General features: G+C 37.8%; 1 protein-coding gene across 1 annotated transcript in view; it reads right to left on the bottom strand.

The window, feature by feature from the left end:
- The window catches only part of stxbp6 (syntaxin binding protein 6 (amisyn)), a 54,662-nt gene extending 45,879 nt beyond the window's left edge, over positions 1-8,783 (bottom strand). Inside the window, exon 1 of the mRNA XM_016480461.1 lies at positions 8,590-8,783. The gene's annotated coding sequence lies outside the window, so the exon portion shown is untranslated. The remainder of the gene's footprint in view (positions 1-8,589) is intronic.
- Between the last annotated feature and the right edge of the window lie 300 nt (positions 8,784-9,083).

Genomic DNA, 9,083 nt, shown 5'->3' on the forward strand with positions numbered 1-9,083 from the left:
GACTGAATCATGCAGTGAAAGAAAACACACTAAATGCGCACACGCACTAGTCTAGACTTCACGTAATGTATGCATGCGCTCTGTAGGGATGTTTTGAATGGTTTTTGCAAAATACTCGATAATGTCAAATCGCACATCGTTAAAACAACAATTACGATATTATCGCAGACGATATATATCGCACACCCCTAGATTTGGCTCAATAATAAAAAAAAAAATCGAATAACACTGCAGGTCCATGTAGGACAAAGAAATGTTTAACCATTTACTGCATTTTAAATAACAACAATATTAATTATATTCATGTTTTATCTTGTGGGACAGCGAAAATGTCATGTCACGTCAACAACCCGTCAAAGCACGTCAAAAACGCGCATGTGGTGTGCATGCGCGACCAAAATAAAAAAATGTGCTGGGTAGGTAAGTTTAGACCGATCATTTGCGTACTGACATGGTTGACATCTGTTAATGCACAATCACTGTTTTAGACCAACTAACTGTAATACTGTGTAAGATTTCCATTCAAAGTGCATATACTTGCTGGCAACCCGCCAAAATAAAAGCTTGCTGATTTTAGGTTTGAACATTTTGAAAATTCACATTAAAAAAAAGTAAATATTAGCATTGTAGGCAGCCATATCACCCTGTAGCCCAAGACTGGTTGCCCACTGAAGCTAAGCAGGGCTGAGCCTGGTCAGTACCTGGATGGGAGACCTCCTGGGAAAACTAGGTTCCTGCTGGAAGAGGTGTTAGTGAGGCCAGCAGGGGGTGCTCACCCTGTGGTCTGTGTGGGTCCTAATGCCCCAGTATAGTGACGGGGAGACTATACTGTCAACAAGCACCGTCCTTCGGATGAGACGTTAAACCGAGGTCCTGACTCTCTGTGGTCATTAAAAAATCCCAGGATGTCTTTCGAAAAGAGTAGAGGTGTGACCTCGGCATCCTGGCCAAATTTGCCCATTGGCCTCTGATCATCATGGCCTCCTAACAATCCCCATATCTGCTGATTGGCTTCATCACTCTGTCTCCTCTCCACCAATAAGCTGGTGTGTGGTGGGCGTTCTGGCGCACTATGGCTGCCGTCGCATCATCCAGGTGGATGCTGCACGCTGGTGGTGGATGAGGAGATACCCCCTGACAATGTAAAGCGCTTTGAGTGCCTAGAAAAGCGCTATATAAATGTAATGAATAATTGTATTTTTTAAGTGTACAGTAACATAATTGTATTTTTATTTAATACTCATTTTTATATACATATATAATAGTATTGTTACACTTTATTTATTACTTTGTTTATTATTTTAGAAATAAACCAACTGAATAAAGTGCAATAACGCTATTATTACTATCATTAATGATTTTCTATAGTAATATTTAATGGGTCACACTATGTACAGTGTGAGCACCAACTCAAATCTCCAGGTGCTCTCACGAGAACCAGACTGAAAAACTTACGTGCACCCCTGCTTATATGTGAATTCTCCAAATGCACTCCAATTATTTCAGGTTCATACCACAGCGCAGTTCACCTAAAATGTGCATTAAGAATACAAAAGTGCCACTGGTTCACCTTACTTATCATTTGTACATTTCCAAATATTCTTGGGTGTTTGTTTCAAAAAGTTCAATGAACTTTCACCTGAATTCTTTCACCTGAACACCTGCAGGAAAACAGGTTTAACACAGCCAAAAGAAGACTATAGGTAAGTATAGAACTGCTGTAGCTTACTAAAGAAAAAAAAGTTGAGCTGGATATTTAATCAATATAAAGGAATGGCCAAATCAGCAGTAATATCATTATTTTTCCTCTTTCTGGTCAAGAGCGAGATGAGCAAAATATCGAGTCAGACCAGACTCCAGTTCATTTAAAACACTTATTATTGGAGAGTAGACAAACAAAAGCTGCATGTTGCAACTGTTACTGTTCTTGCATTTTTAATGTATGAGCATAGAACATATTATAAATGAAACTTGTTTTTGTTTTGAAAAGTAACTTAGCAGAAACATTATGATGTTATACAAAAATGGACCAGAACTAAGTTCTGAATACTGACCTAATGTAACAAAAAGAAAGAGTTAAGACAGACAGCTATCTTCAAAAACCTTTAAGAACCAAGCCCAGACCTACTCGCAAACTCGTGCCGAAGCCTGAGGACACACGGATGACAGCGGCATACAAGCGATTTCTGCCTGTCAACAGTCATTGTGAGCTGGCATATGGGAGGCTGCACAAATTCATGATCGCTTGTATAACAGAACAAAGAGCCATAGTTACAGTAACAATGCCTGAGAAGTGGCACAAAGCTGCTGTTAGCAAACATCAGGCCTGGAGGCCATGCTTTATTTGTCATCAAAAGGTCAGTGCTGCGGTTGTCTTCTTGGCACGCTGTTGTCTCACCTAAATGAGAGACCAATGGCTTTCAGAAATCCAATTTGCAGTTTTTCCACTTGATGTCAAACTGGCCCGGTTCTCTGCACACCCACAAAACACATGCATTACTATCCAGCAAACACTCTGTCAGACCACATAGAGCCAGATTTACTAAACGGGGCAAATTAATGTGAGAACACAACTCTAAAAAATGCTGGGTTAAATACAACCCAGCATTTGGTAAAATATGGACAAACCCAGCGATTGGGTTCTCTTGACTCAGCAGTTGGGTTAAATGTTTAACCCAACCTTCTGGGTAGTAACCCAAATGCTGGGTCAAAACAACCCAATCGCTGGGTTTGTCCCTATTTTACCCAACAATGGGTTGTATTTAACCCAGCATTTTTTAGAGCGTGGATAGTCCTGTGGGTGACACTGACACAGTCAGATCATTTCTAATCAATCATCAATGTGTGTGTAATCTAACAACACAGGTGCAAACTGAGTTAAGACATGCTAGTTTGGGGGATTACATAATTGGTGCAAATACCAGTAAACTGACTACAGCAAACCTTAGTAAATCATGTTGTGTGACTCATTTAAATACTCCTATAAATGTTTCTTCTGAAAGTAAAACTCCTACAATTGCATATGCAATAAGGTCAGCCACACCTCTTCATTGCTAATCTTTCACTGCGTGTATTAAATCCTGATAACTGTAACAACAAAAGTGGGTTTGTGCTCTTGACTTGTACTTATGCCACATACACTTCTGCTCAAAGACTGATATCCTAGTATCTTAGTAATTCGGCATCTTTATGTCATCACAAGCTGGTTTTGATGTTGGTTTGTTGGTGATTTAAAACTATGCCAGGTTCCTTGGCTATTTTCATGGTAAGTTGAAATACTAAAAAAGACAAAAAAAAAACACCCTAAGGTTCGCTTTAGATGAAAACACAATATGAATTCAGGGTTGACTCTGTTAAAAATGTATTTGAATGTATGTATTTGTATCTGTATTATTTAATAAATTATGTTAAGAAATACTGGACTTGACTGGCATGATAAGCATAAAGGTGGATTTTCATTTAATATTAAAGGGGTCATCGGATGCCCATTTCCCACAAGTTGATATGATTCTTTAGGGTCTTAATGAATAGTCTATAACATGCTTTGGTTAAAATTTCTCAATGGTAGTGTAAAAAACACTATTTTTACCCTGTCAAAATCAGCTCTGTTCACAGCGAGCCGTTTTGTTGCATTTCCCTTTAAATGCTAATGAGCTCTGCTGACCCCGCCCCTCTCTTCTGTGGGGCGATGAGCTGTCCTCATGAGACTGTTTAATTTAGCCGCGGAACTCGCTAACTAGCACATTATTAGGAAAGGCGATTTGCAAAGTTTCATAAAAGAACCTCATACTCACTTCTTCTGTAGGTGAAGCTGGATCACAAATGATTTGCGCGAACATAGACACATTTTTGTAGATCGGGGGAGCATTCCCTTCAAAAACAAACGTAATCCTCTGTGTCTTCAGCGGCTCAGATGTCGGGAGTAAATGACGACTGCTATTTTGAGAAAGAGGATATTATTTATAGAGATTTAAAAAATACCACTGGGTGGAGTTTTATCATTAGGATGGATGTGTACGAACACTGCCAACACACATTTCTGTTCAAATAACATGTAAAAGTAAGAACTTGTGTGTGATTCTGGAACAACCTCTCTTCTGTGGGGCGATGAGCTGTCCTCATGAGACTGTTTAATTTAGCCGCGGAACTCGCTAACTAGCACATTATTAGGAAAGGCGATTTGCAAAGTTTCATAAAAGAACCTCATACTCACTTCTTCTGTAGGTGAAGCTGGATCACAAATGATTTGCTTCAAATAACATGTAAAAGTAAGAACTTGTGTGTGATTCTGGAACATGATCTGATCCCAGCGATTATTCAAAATAAATAAGTACATTTTATCCACAGAAAGGTTCATTTCCTACAGTTTGATATAGTGCCCTATAAGGTCATGGGCTTGATTTCCAGAGTATGCAAGAACTGATTAAATCTATACTTTAAATGCAATGTAAATCATTTTAGATAAAAACTAGAAATGCACGATACTAAATTTCTCTGCTGATACCTATAGTGATTATTCAGAATGCCATCTGCCAACGTTTAATGCACTTCAGGTTTCTTTCTCTTTGTATTTTTATATCAACACCTCAGTCGCTTAGGAGTCATTCTGGTCTACATCTCTAGGTGGGAATCCGCTCTAGGTGGGAATCCGCTCTAGGTGGCGCTTTTAAGGGCAGCCGCATGAAAGTTGAGCTGTTTGGCAGTCGGGTCTTTTTAGCTTTTTAAACAATTTTAACTTAATATAGTTTAGTACGGTACACAATTATCCTATTTAGAGGTAGTTCAAAAGTAATCTAAATGTAATCAAAAAGCAGTCAGATTACATTACCTACAAATATATAATGTAGTGGATTACATTGCTATCTACAGTTTTATAGTTTCATGTAATTTAGAATCAGTAACGGATTATGATTTATAAATAATCTACCCAGCTCTGTATAAATAGCAGTTGTTATTGTATTTTTTTATCCAACTAACCAACTGTGCACATTGGATAACTTTCCTGAGGTAAATGCGAAGTAAAGTGACATACAGATCACAAGATATTCTATTTTTCCACAGTTGAAACATTTAAGAGCATCAAAACAACATTTTTATGTTTGAATTTCGTGATAAAATTGACAGAATGTGACCACTGAGACTTTGTTTCATATCAGAAGTAACAAATCACAAAGTTTTATGCGATTACTGGATGGGAGGTGTATTACAAATAATGTCTGGTGAAGGGAAAAACTGTGGACTTGGCATCCCTGGTTTAAACCACAGGTGATTCATGAGGTCAAAGAGCCTGTGCTATTTTTTTTTTAAAGCATTAAAGTGAGATTTCATTCGTGCATTATTATTGCATTAACTTCAACAGCCCTAAATTCTACACACATAAGTTGCTGTCTGACACTTTTTTCCCACCCCCTTTTGATCGGGCCCTGATCATTGGATTTAAAACAATCGGCCACTAAACAATTGATTGGCTGCATCCCTAATAAAAACATCTCCCAAATGCATAAATGTAAAATAAAGGGCAATGTAAAGTGGCTGGAGTAGCTGAAGACCAAAAATACCAACAGGCTGTCCATTACCAGTTAGTCACCAAATCAAAACTGTCGGAAGCTGGAGCAACCACTGAACCTAGAAACCACGCATTTCAAAACTAATCATAATAAACCAAGAGAAAACTGAAGATACTCCAGGAAATATGAGTCACCTACTTGGGGTTGGAAAAAACACAAGATGAAGAGAAAATACAAACATGTACAGAACACTTTAGTCTAGTTAAAGCGCTTCGATAGTGAAGTTGAAGCGCTGTTTGTCTCCCATCAGCCAAGTGGGAGCTGTAAGGATTTTACACCACAGAATGGAAAATATGACAAGCAGCTCAGAATCCAGAGTAAAGGAGGAAAACACATGAAGCTGAAGGCCTGTGACTTACTAAACTAAACCCTTTACAACGGATTGAAAACAGCCGATTAATGGCACAGGAACAATACAGGAGTACGTTATTTCACTCACGGAAAGAGGATACAAAAATAATCATCTCTTATTTGAATTGTTTTCATTTTAAAATGATCTATTTACTATACATTTCCTTTTTTTATGATTCATTTAGTTATTAGCTTTTCATCAACCCACAGGAGTTTGTGAATCCTAGTTTAGGAAGCTCTGAATCATCACAGACATGATAGACTTCATCGTTTTACTAATTCAGAAACCACTTTTGCTTTTTCTCCCAATCATTCTCAGATACTTCTCTAAAGAGTTATTGGAAATACCACATACTGTAAATGTCACGTTGAGTTAACCAGCTCAATTTATGCTCAAATAATTTCTGCAATATAGTAACACACTAATGTTCTGAAGTGACACATTATACTTCTGGATAAACCGAACACATCTGAGAGGAAAATAAACCCTTAACACAGGCAGGAATGGTGCATAAATACAAAGGTGATTCAGCAGTAAGTGAGAATTATTACCAGGAACCCAACAGACAGCCATGATTCAAGAAACCTGATGTGTGGACTTCATTATATTTAGACCAGAGTTCCTGAACAATCCCCTCATAAACCCTAAATCAGAGCAGAAGCACGAGGAGCTGTATGAAAGAATGAAAAAGCCAAGCCAAGCAGGTTTAATCATACCATAATAGACTAGGATTGACAGTTCTGGACTTTCTTGCATGCAACTTGTTTTCATCATCAAGCACACATTGCCTTCATTCTCTGCTTTACAATGTAACCTCAGAGTTCAGACAAAATAGAAACTATCAACTGTATTTTTCTTGGATAATGACTTGATGACTTCTGTATTAGATATAATGTTATTCTGACCTTGAATTCACAGGGGAGAATTTATGCTCTATTTTGACATAAAATGAACAAAGTGTATGACTCAAACCGACATGATTATGGAGAACAAAATAAGAACAAAACAATGAACTACATTTGTAGTGAACATAACAAAAACTAATTTATGAGATTCCAGAAGTATTAATCTAGTGGTTTACTTTGCTAAAAATGTGCTCACCCTCCATCCAAGATTAGGATGAGTTTGTTTCTTCATCAGATTTGGACAAATGTAGCACTGCATCAGTGTCTCAGCAATGGATGCTCTGCAGTGAATGGGTGCCGTCAGAATGAGAGTCCAAACAGCTGATAAAAACATCACAATAATTCACAAGTAATCCACACCACTCCAGTCCATCAGATAATGTCTTGAGAAGTGGAAAAAAATAAAAAATAAATAAATAAATAAATCCATCATTAAGGCATTTCAACTTTAAACCATCGGTTCTGGCCATAATCCATAATAACGCTTCCTCCAGCGATAAAGTCCATCTCCTGTTGTCTCTCACATCAAAATCCAGCCACATATTTGTTTAGAGCTGTTTTGTTTTAGCTTGTAAACAGTGCTTGATCTGTGCAGATTTCTCTCCTGATTCAGACCAGAACACTTTTTCACTGCAGGAAGAGTTATTATGGATTATGGATATTATATCCAGACATTAACTGATGGACTGGAGTGCTGTGGATTACTTGTGGATTATTGTGATGTTTTTATCAGCTGTTTGGACTCTCATTCTGACAGCACCCATTCACTGCAGAGCATCCATTGCTGAGACACTGATGCAATGCTACATTTCTCCAAATCTGATGAAGAAACAAACTCATCCTAATCTTGGATGGCCTGAGCGCGAGCACATTTTTAGCAAATTTAATTTGTCAACTATTCCTTTAATTTACATTGATCAACAACACACGTTTATCAATGAAAACTCAACTGTGCTGGTTTGATGCACAATGAACATACATTTGAGCTGCCTTTTGCCATTTCCAAATGAAACGAACGAGTAAATGATGCATTTTTATTCTTAAGTGAACTATGCTATTTCTTTAAGTATATTAATTAGTGCTGTCAAATGATTAATCACAATTAATCGCATACAAAATAATAGTATTTTTTTTTATAATTTTTAAGGCACTACTCATTTCATTAGTGCAAAATAAATAAATGCATTAATTAATTAAATAAAATAGAAGTGCAATACATGTCCAGTACTTCAAACACGTAAATGGCATACATTTTTTGGTTAAATTACGTTTTTGTTTTGTTTTTTAAATATGGTTTCTAATTTTCAGTCTTGTGATGTAACCTACCTGCAACCAAGACACAGATTTGTGAAAACGTTTTTTCCTGAGGCTTTAACAATCACTCAACAGTGATGCCGTCTAGAAAGCTGACACGATTTTGAAACGCAGCCCAAGTCAGTGTTTGATGAAAAGCGTGTTGTCTTTTCCTCCTCTGGTGCTTATCACTGGTTAAAATAAGCAGGAATGTTGCATAACTTATGTATAAAACTCGCTGTAGCAGTAACATCAGTGTGGCAGCCTAAAAGCCGAATAGTTGCTCCAGTCTCCAGTCCTTCAAAAAAACTGAAAGAGATCGTGTTTGTCGCCAGACACACAATAGAGTATTGTATTCGTTTCATAACAACGAGATTCTAACTTGAGTTTCACATCTTCACAAGACTTCTAAGTGTTCCTCCTCTCTCACTACAGCTCAGACACATCACTAGTAGACTGCTGTTTCTCTTACCGTTCACTGTGTTCAGCGTTATTCTCTCTTCAGTCTTCCGTCTGTGCTGCTGCTGCTGCGCTAGTTTGAACCCGCGCCTCTCCTCTCCTGTGCTGTCAGAGCTCTGCAGTGATTAGTGTTCACTCTGTAGTGCGCACTGCCTCGACAGCACACCCCGCAGCTGCTGGACTGCGTGGAAATGTGAGTGACGCTTTACCTGCTGCGCTTCACTTCCTTAAAAGCAGAACTATTCTGGCTGCTCACGATTTAAAGAAATAAAGACGTTCGGAGTGAGAACTATTGGACAGGGATCAAAATCATGGAAAACCAAGACTATTTTGTGGGAATTTTCAAGGAAATGTGCCAAGATCTAACATGTTTCATTGGCTAATATTATTTCATTTATGCTTTAGTCGCCATCTATTATGAACAATTGGAATTGCAGATGTGTTATATAAATCAAAGCTAAGCATAACATGCAAAGTAGGGTTAAACATCAAATGTCTTGACAATAT

This window comes from Sinocyclocheilus anshuiensis, unplaced genomic scaffold, assembly GCF_001515605.1.
Source record: "Sinocyclocheilus anshuiensis isolate Anshui unplaced genomic scaffold, SAMN03320099.WGS_v1.1 scaffold161, whole genome shotgun sequence".
NCBI classification, from domain to species: domain Eukaryota; kingdom Metazoa; phylum Chordata; class Actinopteri; order Cypriniformes; family Cyprinidae; genus Sinocyclocheilus; species Sinocyclocheilus anshuiensis.